The sequence below is a fragment of the Gekko japonicus genome, unplaced genomic scaffold, assembly GCF_001447785.1.
Source record: "Gekko japonicus isolate JY-2015 unplaced genomic scaffold, Gekko_japonicus_V1.1 scaffold2153, whole genome shotgun sequence".
NCBI classification, from domain to species: domain Eukaryota; kingdom Metazoa; phylum Chordata; class Lepidosauria; order Squamata; family Gekkonidae; genus Gekko; species Gekko japonicus.
In genome coordinates this window covers 36,455-48,170 of record NW_015172069.1, presented here as the reverse complement: position 1 = coordinate 48,170, position 11,716 = coordinate 36,455, and positions in this window count along the sequence as shown.

Genomic DNA, 11,716 nt, shown 5'->3' with positions numbered 1-11,716 from the left:
CCTGGGGGTAGCAGGAGTGTTCTGGGACTGGAATAACAGGCCCCAGAGTAAAATGACAGCCCCCAGGGGTAGCAGGAGTGTTCTGGGAGTGGAATGACAGGCCCAATGGTGGAATGACATCCCCTTGGAGTAAGAAGAGTGTCCCGGAACTGGAATGCCAGGCCTATCGTTACAGTCCCAGGAAACATCTCCTACCCCCTGGGCTGTCGTTCCACTCTGGAGCCGGTTATTCCAGTCCCAGAATACTCCTGCTAACCCCAGAATTGCCTGCTGCAAAGCGGAGAGCTGGCCCCCTGACATGCTGGTGTTGCAACTCATTGAGAATGATTGGTGGGAGCCAAGAAGGGGGGGGGGATGCCACTCCGCTCTTGTGGTGGTAACAGCATGGGGCTGGATCTGTTTACAGAAATCTGCCTGCATGCTGTTTCCTGGATATGGGGACCCCCTTAAGGGGTCTTGGCATGAGGGCTTAGGGGCACAAGGCTGCTCAGGGACTACCAGTGCTTTCCCTCACGAGCAGACAACAGGGGAGATCACTGTGAGAGCTCCTGCGACCTGCCATTACACAGTTCTGCGCCCAAGCTGGCTAGCTGGGTGTAATGGGGTACCTCGGACGGTGCAGGCCAGCTGATGCACTGGATCCAGTGGGCCCATGCTGTGCCAATGCTTCTTACAGCTGTAACCAATAAAGTTGTGGCCAATTTCCCCCACAAACTATCCAAAATCTGGTGTGTGTGTCTGTGGTTCTTTTATAATGGGTTGGATACATACCGGCAGGACCTCTCCCTCCCACCTAAAAGCTTGAGCCACAAACAAGTCTTTGTAAGCCAGACTTCAGAGTCATATTTGTGGGCAGGAGTGAATTTTCTCTGGTAAGGGTGACAAGGAGTCCTAGAAGTGTGCTGCTGATCTTGCTAGAGTATAGCTTTTGCAATCTTATTTCACTAATCTCAAGACCCGAGTGTGCCGCATGACGGAGTGTGCTCCCGTCTCTAGTCCCAGCTCCTGCCAACCTAGCAGTTTGAAAGCAAGAACTTGCAAGTAGATAAATAGGTACCACTTCAGTGGGAAGGTAACAGCGTTCCGTGCGCCTTGGTGTTTAGTCATGCCGACCACATGACCACGGAAACGTCTTCGGACAGCGCTGGCTCTTCGTCTTTGAAACAGAGATGAGCACCACAACCCTAGAGTCGGATTCGACTGGCTTTCGAGCAAGGGAACCTTTACCTTTACCTTTTTCACTAATCTAAGGTTTTGAGTTGTCTAGATTTGCTCCATAATGAATGTCCTTTCTGTCTATCACATACTTTTGTTCTGGATTGTGTGAGCGCAACAGAAGAAAAACTGCTATGTGGAGGGCTCCCTTTGGAGCTGGAGGATGAGACTAGATGGCCTATTTACCCTCAAATTGTGTGATTACATGTCAGAAAACTAAAATAGGATATAAGTGTAAATTCAACTCTACTTATCACACGAAGCACTACATGCAGCTATTTTTGATGTGTTTTCAGTGCCAGATAGCTATCCACATCACTACCCTGTAGAGAAGCAGAATAAATATCTAATTCATAATACAGAATGTATTTATTTAAAACATTTCACTGCCTTCAGGTGTCACGTCACTGAGGCACCCGTTGCCTGTTTCATAGGCAGAGGTATTTGCATTCCTTCTTCAGTACTAGTACAAAAGAAAATGTTCTACTGGAAGGAAGTCCAGGCTTTTTCTTTCTTTTCTTTATTCCATTTTCCAGAACTTATGAACCGTGAAGATGTAAACTTGGGTTATGTAAACAGCTAACCACTGATTCAGAAGATGTAGCTTCAGCAAACATCCTGGACTGCTCAGTAGGGATTATATAACATTGTATAATAAGAAGGCAACCCTGTTGACCTTCTGATTAACCCTGTTGGACTCGACCATCAGTATTAGCACAAAAGGGAAACTCCCAAAATGAGCAATTATCTGTGAGGCTACAGGCAGTCACAGACGGTTGTGCAACAAACATAAAACCTTCGGACACAGCATGTAGATGATCAAGTGCAAAATATACCAGAACTTGCTAGAATTACAATAAAAATCATATTTGTTGTTCATTAAAGAAATAAGAAATAAAATTAGCATTAAAATGAATTCAATTGTCAACAAGTCTGGTGGTGGGAAGCGCCCTCACATCACAGACAATGTATGGAGACCGCATAGGGTTTTCAAGGCAAGACACCTAATGGAGGTGGATCCAGGTGGGCAGGCATGTTGGTCTGAAGCAGTAGAAGAAGTTGGAGTCCAGTGGCACCTTTAAGATCAACAAAGAACGGTGCCACTGGACTCAAGATACCCTGAATATAACTTTGTTGGTCTTAAAGGTGCCACTGGACTCAAGATACCCTGAATATAACTTTGTTGGTCTTAAAGGGGCCACTGGACTCAAGATGCCCCGAATGAAACTTTGTTGGTCTTAAAGGGGCCACTGGACTCAAGATACCCCGAATAAAACTTTGTTGGTCTTAAAGGGGCCACTGGACTCAAGATACCCCGAATAAAACTTTGTTGGCCTTAAAGGGGCCACTGGACTCAAAATACCCCGAATAAAACTTTGTTGGTCTTAAAGAGGCCACTGGACTCAAGATACCCCAAATAAAACTTTGTTGGTCTTAAAGGGGCCACTGGACTCCAACTTTTCTCTGCTTACAGAGGTGGTTTGTTATTGCCTGCCGCTATGTAGCAATTCTGGACTACCTTGGTGGTCTGGGCTACCTTATAGGGCTGTTGGAAGAATTACAGGAGTATAATGTATGTGAAGTACCTTGGAAATAAAAAGTGCAATATAAATGTGCAATATATAAAAAAGTGCAATATAAAAATAAAAAGTGCAATATAAAAGTGCAATATAAAGTATAATGGTGATAATATTGCCCACCAGCAGCTTGGAGTAATATAGTTCAAGAAAAGTTCTAGTACTTGATTCCACTGAATCAAGATCTTTGCACTGATGCAGCACTTTGGGCTGATTTCTCTGATTTCTGATTCCCGCTCTATCTGCCCTCATTCTTGCTGAAGGACGGGGCTTCTTGCTGTATACCTGTCTTGTACCTATCTCCCCACATTCTTATTGACACACATAATGGTCGAGTATAGACATGATACTTTATTAGGATGTGCATGGTACCAATTGGAAAGCTATTCATTGTTATCAGACTACCAGGTGGTAAGGAGAATTTCACTCCACTTCTGCATTTTTAATAAAAAAATATGTAGAAGCAGGGAGTTTTCTGGCAAAGGCCCTCACCTGTCACCACATGAGGATGTTAAGAGGAAGAAGAGAAGAGAGATTGGATTTATACCCCCACCATTCACTACCCAAGGGAGTCTAAGAGCGGCTGAAAAACTCCTTTCCCTTCCCCTCCCCACAACAGACACCCTGAGAGGTAGGTGGGGCTGAGAGAGCTCTGACAGAAGCTGCTCTTTTTTCTAGAACAGCTGTGCCAGAACTGTGGCTTGCCCAAGGTCATCCAGCAGGTGCAAGTGGAGGAGTGGGGAATCAAACCCGGTTCTCCCAGATTAGAGTACGCGCACTTAACCACTACACCAAACTAGCTCCCGAGACCGTAAGACTGTAAGAAGAGCCTGCAGATCAGATCAAGGGCCCATCTGGTCCAGCATCTTGTTTTACACAGAGGCCGACCAATTGCCTGGAGGGTGCGCAGGGCCCTAGCCTGCTGCTGCCTCCCAGCACTGGTATTCAGAAGTATGCTGCCTCTGGATATGGAGACCCATCAGAGGTGGACCGGGAGTGAAAAACAGGCCTGGAAAAAAGCCGCACCCTGGCCTCACCATCAAAAGGGAACAGAGGAAGGAAGACGGCAGCATGCTTAACCAGTTAGCCAGGTGCTGCTTCCCTGGCTTCACATGGGGCTTGGGTGGGCAGGTCACCTAGGGTTCCCAACTCTGGGTTCAGAAATTCATGGACATTTGAAGGTGAAGCCTGGAGAGACGATGGCCATCAGCGGGGTTTGAGGCCATAGAGTCCACCTTCCAAAGCAGCCATTTTCTTCAGGGGGATTGATCTATGTAGTCAGTTGCAGTTCTGTAGCCAGTAGTCAGTAGTCAGTTGCCCTCTCATGGATTGCTGCCTTGAGACGGCGAGGGGGCTTGTGTGGTTCAATGAGGCTGCAGGCTATGCCGTGGAGGGCCACCCAGGACGGACAGGCTGCCGTGGAGAACTCAGACAAAACACGATCCACTGAAGAAGGAAATGACAACCCACTCCAGTATCTTTGCCTCATGGACAGTAACAAAAAGCCACAAGGATGTATATCCTTGTATATGCAGAGTGCACCATGTGAAATATTGGCCTGGATGAATCACAAGCCAGAATTAAGGTTGCCAGGGAAAAACACCAACAACCTCAGGTACGCAGATGATACCACCCTAAGGGCAGAAAGTGAAGAGGACCTAAAGAGCTTCTCGCTGAGGGTGAAAGAGGACAGCACAAAAGTTGGCTTGACTGAAGCCATGAAATTAAGAGACGCCTGCTCCTTGGGAGGAAATGGCAAACCTAGATAGCATAATCAAAAGTAGAGACATCACCCTGCCAACAAAAGTCTGTATAGTCAAAGCAATGGTATTCCCAGTAGTAACGTATGGCTGCGAGAGTTGGACCATAAGGAAAGCCAAGTGCTGAAGAACAGATGCCAAAGAATAGATTCCTTTGAATTATGGTGCTGGAGAAGACTCTTGAGAGTCCCTTGGACTGCAAGGAGATCAGATCAGTCAATCCGAAAGGAAATCAGCCTTGACTGTTCCCTGGAAGGCCAGATACTGAAGCTGAAGCTCAAATACTCTGGCCACCAAATGAGAAGGGAGCATTCACTGGAGAAGACTCTGATGCTGGGAAACATTGAAGGTCAAAGAAGACGGGGACAGCGTTAGACAGTGTTATCGAGGCAACAAACATGAAATTGAGCAAACTCTGGAGGACGGCAGAAGACATGATGCCTGGCATGATGTGGTCCATGGGGTCGCAAAGAGCTGGACTGAACTGTGCAACTGAACAACTGGAGGCGGGCAACCCTATGCCTTGTCTCAGGCTTAGGTGGGCTGAGTGCCACCTCCCCCACTTCAGGCCAGGCTCAGGTGAGTTGGGTGCCACCTCCCCTGCCCTGTGTGGGCCTCGGGCAGGCCAGGCACAGCCAGGAGGGGTCCCAGTACACTGAATAGCCAATCCGTGTAGTTTCAATCACACGTTCAGCTGTATGTGCATTGAACATAACATGAGAATTACTCAATGCATGTATAAAGAAAAGTCAAGCTTAGACTGTACACAGATTGCATGGGCATTCACTATAACTTGTGAACAGGGTGAGTGTTTTTCTCTTCACATCAGGCCTCGGTAAGATGCAGGTTCAAATTCCCATCTGCCATGGAAGCTCACTGGGTGACCTTGGGCCAGTCACACACTCTAATTTAACCCACTGAGTTGCGAGAGTGAAATGGAGAATGGGCAGGGTTGCCTGCCAGCAGTTGGTAACCAGTGGGAGTCGGGTGGCATTAGCACAATGGTTTTATGCTACTTCCATGGAAAACACAGAGGGAACAATGGAGGGGATGGGGCAACCTGTTTGGGGGCCCCTAGAATTGGACCCCTTGGTTCAATGTTCTTGAAACCTGGTGGGTATCTTGGGGAGAGGCTCCATAAGCTACCCCATGAGGTTGGAGACTCTCCCTCAACCCCCCTCCCCTATAGCCTCCAGAATATACACTATGTTTTTGCCATTGTCTTCAATGGCCCGTAGGATATAATGGGGCCGAATTGCCACCGAAATTTGGCAGCAATTCGGGGGCAAGCCGATTCAGAGAACAAAATCAGAATCGGCCCGCAGCAGCCCAAAAGGGGCCTGAATCCCTAGTCCTAACACTTGCTGATGGGCCACAGATGGATTTTTCACTGCATGTGAAGCAGTGGGGAATCAAACTTGGTTCTCCCAAATTAGAGTCCAGGCTAGATTTGAGTGGGAAAGAGAGAGATCTCTGTCACGTGACTGCAGCTCACCATGAACCAAAGAGATCAAAGTGAGCCACAGAAAGATTGGCAAACTGTCAAAGCGGAGACTTGACTCTAGGAAGCGAGAAAGCGCAGGCTCAAAAAACCTGCATGGAGACATCTCTGCATGGGGATTCAATTCCTCAGTTATGCACATGTACAAAAGACAGCAAAAAAACCCAACACCCTCACCCAACCACATTGTATAATCATTTGGTGATGGGCTGAGCCCACAGCAAAATGGATTATGCTGGGATGTCTGATCAAAGGTTACTGTGTAAAATAACAACGGATAAAACTAGGAGCACTTCCCATCCGCACTAAGTGGCATGTCTGATGTCAGCCAAAGAATCTGATCCAATCAGAATCATAAGGAGTCAGAACCGTAACCATATTATTCCATGTTCCTCCATTGCAGGGGCCGCCATCAGGTAGCTTGTGAGGTACTAGTAGCTCATGGCTGATAGGTAGGGATGCCAGACTCCACAACAGGGGTGGGCAGGGGTCATTTCCTGCAGGAGCGCACAGGAGCGGAGCTCCAGCAGAAAAGAGCCCAGGGGGCGGGCACATGCAACAAGCCCCACCCCCTGATCCCAGCAGCCCTCAGTCAGAGCAAGAAGCAGCCAGGTAAGTTGCAGAGCCCCCCCCCCAGCCCCTCGACCCAAAAACAGTCCAGTGGCCTTTAAGACCAAGTTTAAATCTGGTACAAGCTCTCCCTCCTCTGTGAGGACAGATCTGCACATCCCCCCCCCAATAGCTAGCAATCCAAAACAGTCCGTGGAGCCTGAGTGTTATAGCTCCTGAGGAAGGACCTGAAGTCCGAAACACTTCTTGTACCTAGGAAAAGTGTTGAAAAGGATTGGACATCTGACTTCTGTAAAGTGTACCTGACTTCATTGTGGACACCTATTCCAGATTGGGTTTCAGGAGACTGTTATTCTGGATTATATTCATGTATTGTCCTATGATGGATTACATGTTTTGCATTGTATTGTAGTCTCTCTTTTATTGCTTTTGGGTGGGTTGATCAGTACACAGTTGTTATTTGTTGGTTGTTCTTGATCTAAGTTCTGTTTGGGGCTGTTTGTGTTTTGGGGGTTGGTGGAGGCTGAGTGAGTTGCTGCGGAGTGCTGTTGATTGCAGTCCCTGCCCCCTACTGTGCTGGGCTCTGATGTGCTGGGCAGGAAGGGGCCTTTTGAAACAAAAGGCTGCTCCTCGCCAGAGGCGTGAGAAGGCATCACTGCTTGCTTTTGCTCAGCTACCCTCTCCAGCTTCCCTCACTGACTCTCACTAACCTTCCTTCCAGTTCATACTAGGGTTGTCAGCCCCCAACAGCCCTGACTTGGCATGATGTCATCATGTCAGGGACGTCACGCACAGTGATGTCGCCCCGCCCCCTAGTCCCGGAAAGATCCCTCCCATTCCCCGCTGGCGAGGAGATAAGACCTGGCAACCCTTAGTTCATATATTTATATTTTCATGTGTTCTATTTAATTCTCTGTGTGGGTTTATGGTTGTTTTAATGTTTTTGAATGTTCACTACGTTGGAGACCTTAAGTTGGGTGGAAAGGTGGCTTTAAGCTGTTTTAAATAGATAAATATTCCCATGTGTTCTTTTATCTCACATCCCAAGGTCAGTAACACTTAGAAAAATGTAATCAAGATGCCTAAACAACCCTTTCCTCCTCTGCACTCCCATGTTGCCAGCCAAGTGTTTCTGAATATCCATGAGTAGCAGAAATAGATATATTTCTTCTGGCAAATACTTTGTGGCTGTTTGTATGCATGCAAGTATTCAGTTGTATCTAATGGCAAAGAGAGTCTTGTACAATGAAAACCTATGCAAGATTTCTTCAGTCTAAACCCAATATCAGCAGGCCTACACTGGGTTAGGAGCTGTGGTGGCTCAAGTGGTTGAGACGCTGAACTGCAGGCTGGAAGGTCGGTAGTTCGGCAGTTCGAGACCCCAGTTGCCGCATGACGGAGTGAGCTCCCGTCTCTGGTTCCAGCTCCTGCCAACCTAGCAGTTTGAAAGCAAGAAATTGCAAGTAGATAAATAGGTACCGCTTTGGTGGGGAGGTAACAGCGTTCCATGCACCTTGGTGTTTAGTCATGCCGGCCACGTGACCACAGACATTTCTTTGGACAGCGCTGGCTCTTCGGCTTGGAAATGGAGATGAGCACCACAACCCTAGAGTTGGATTCGACTGGCTTTCAAGCAAGGGAAACCTTTACCTTTACAGACTGGGTTAGCTGCATAGGATTGTATCATCAGTCTCTTTCTAGAGAGATTTGACAGAGGAAAACAGACAGCTAAAGTGACCAAAGGGTAGGAGCACCTTCTGCACAAGGAAAGATGAAAGGCAGAACCTTTTTTTAGAGGCAATTAATGAGAGTCGTTTTATAGATGCTTATAAATTATAGTGTGACCAGAGTAGAAAGAAAGAAAAATTTCTCCTATTCTCTCGTAATACTAGAAATCAAGGTTACAGAGCCGATGACTATGATTTTGACAGCACATTTGACACAGACAAAAGAAAGTACATAATACAAGTCACAGTTAACTTATGGAATTCATTATCACATAATATGGTAATGGCTACTAAGTAAAATGGCTTTGAAATTAGAATTATTTATTTCAGTGACAGATTACCAATGCCTATTAAAAAGGTAAAGGTTCCCTTGCTCGAAAGCCAATCTAATGCCTATTAGCCACAACTAAATGTTCAGAGGTATTATAAATCTGAATACTAGATCCTGAGTACAAGCTAAAAGTGCTACAGTTGTCATTTTATTGGCCACGATTGTAAGTATCTTGAAGCATCTGGTGATCTACTGTTGGCAACTAGATGGACCTTAGCTGGAGCTTACAGGACACCTCATGGAACAGGCCTCTTAATGAGGGGCAAAATTCCATCTTTGAGATCTTCAAAGTATCTGGAATAGTTTATACATCCGGTGTAGTTTATACAGTGGACAACCTTGCTCAGGGCATTTAAGAACATAAGAACATAAGAGAAGCCAACACGATCAGGCCAATGGCCCATTCAGTCCAACACTCTGTGTCACACAGTGGCCAAAAATACCAGGTGCCATCAGGAGGTCCAGCAGTGGGGCCAGGACACTAGAAGCTCTCTTATTGTTGCCCCCCCCCCCAAAGCACCAAGAATACAGAGCATCACTTGCCCCAGACCAAGAGATCCTATCTATACCTTGTGGCTAATAGCCACTGATGGACCTCTGCCGCAGATGTTTATCCAACTCCCTCTTGCAGCTGTCCATGCTTGTAGCTGCCACCACCTCCTGTTGCAGTGAAATCCATGTGGTAATCACTCTTTCGATGAAGAAATACATACTTTTATCCGTTCTAACCCGACTGCTCAGAAATTTTCATTTCAGTCCCCACGAGTTCCTGTATTGTGTGAGAGAAAAGTATGTCTTTCTCTATCCTCTATCATGTCACCCCCAGTTGTCGTTTCTGCTTAAGCTAAAAAGCCCTAACCTCTTTAACCTTTCTTCATAGGCACGGTGGTTCTAAGTGTCCTGTCTTAACATGGGACATGGTTCTTCTTCCCAAAAGAATTTGGTTTTGTTTCATGCTGAGACTGCCAACAAGAATGTCAGTTCAGAAGCTGTATATGTACTTCCCTATTTGGGGGCAGTTACTGAATTCTTCACTGAAATAATATATACTCCAACAAGTTTTTCCTTGTAACTTGATGCTAAGATGCTGTATTGGCTTTGTACTTTACTAGATGTTACTGAAAAAACTCAACCCATACTACAGCTTGGATCCAGTGGTTCTCCTGCATGAAGCGAGAAATCAATTCAATTCAATAGACCTTTAATGGCATATACAACATTAAAATCAGAGACATTAAATTTAAAACAATCAGCTAAAAGTCTGAGATAATTATAAAATCATAAAACGGAGTTTCCCACGTTTTTCACTCTTATCACATCAACTAAAAAATTGGCCACTGCCACAGTAATCTCTACTGTTGTATCATTCAATAGAATTTGACATTTTATTTTATTAGGTTGATCTTTTCTGGAACCCTTTTTAAAGATGGGGGTGACATTAGGCAGGAATGGAGGTAGATTTTAATGAAATATTACATATTTTTGTCAGGAGATCCATAAGTTCAGATTTGAGTTCTTTCAGAACTCTTGGATGTATGCCATCTGGGCCTGGTGATTTATCAGTTTTTGTCTATTGGTTGTAGGACCTCCTGTCTTGTCACCTCAATCCAACTCATGTCTTTCAACATCCCTCCTGAAATCAGTGGTTCTGGAGTGGGCAAGCACTTTTTATCCTCCACAGTGAAGACAGAGGCAAAAAATGCATTCAGCTTCTCAGCCATTTCCCTATCATACTTCACTACTCCTTTTACCCCGTGGTCATCCAAGGGCCCCACTGCCTCCTTGGCTGGTTTCCTGCTTCTAATGTATTTGAAGGAAGTTTTATTGTTGGTCTTTATGTTTTTTGCAATATGCTCCTCATATTCCCTTTTTGCCTGCCTGATCATAGACCTGCATTTTTATTTGCCACAGCCTGTGTTCCCTTTTACCAACCTCACTGAGGCTAGCTTTCCACCACTTAAAGGAATCCTTTTTAGCTTTTACAGCTTTCATTTCTTTGTTCGTTAACCTTGCTGGCCTTTTTCTATACCTATTTGCCCGTTTCCTGTGGTATGTATTTTATCTGAGCTTTTAGGACTGTAGTTGTAAATAGTCTCCAAGCTTCCCCAATGGTTTTGACCCTTTTCCTTTCAGTTTCCTCTTCACATGTCCCCTCATTCCAGAGAAGTTAGCCCTTTTAAAGTTAAAAGTGGTTATGTTGGTCTTTTTGGGCATCTCCCTATTTATATAAATGTTGAACTCAATAACATTATGGTCACTGTTCCCAAGTGGTACAATCATATCTCTCATCAGGTCTTGGGCATTACTTAGGACCAAATCGAGGATCGCTCTCCCCTGGTAGGTTCTGTGACCATCTGCTCCATAGCACAGTCATTGAGAGTATCTAGAAACTCAATCTCTTTTTCCCCATTTGAACATGTATTGACCCAATCAATGTGTGAGTAGTTAAAATCACCTATTATGACAAAGTTATTTCATCTAGCCGCTAGCTTTAATTCCTTCATCATTTTATAATCCTCCTCTATCTTTTGACCTGGTAGGCGATAACAAACTCCCAGTGTTAAGCTTCCTTTGGAGCCCACTATTTCAACCCATAGCATTTCCAGAAGCGAACCTAATTCTCTTACCTTCTCAGTCTTATTGGACTATATACCCTCTCTGACATACAGAGCCACCCCAACTCCAACCCTTCCCCCCCATCCTTCTGATATAATTTATAACCAGGAATCACCATATCCCACTGATTTTCCTCATCCCATCTATGTTTTCCCCCAACACCAAGCATTCCAACTCCCCGATTTTACCTCGGACACTTCTAGCATTTGTATGTAAACATCTATAATTTCCCAGGCAAATTAGGCCCACAATCTACCTCCTGCTGCCTTGAGACCTTGCCAGGCAGTCCATATTATTTGTCACAGTCTCAATGGACAATTCTATTTCCCTGTAGAAAAGTAGCAGCAATGCTTTCATCTCTTTGAGATGAGCCATCCCAAACCAGAGACCTTTCATCTCCTGTTGGCTTTCCCCCAATT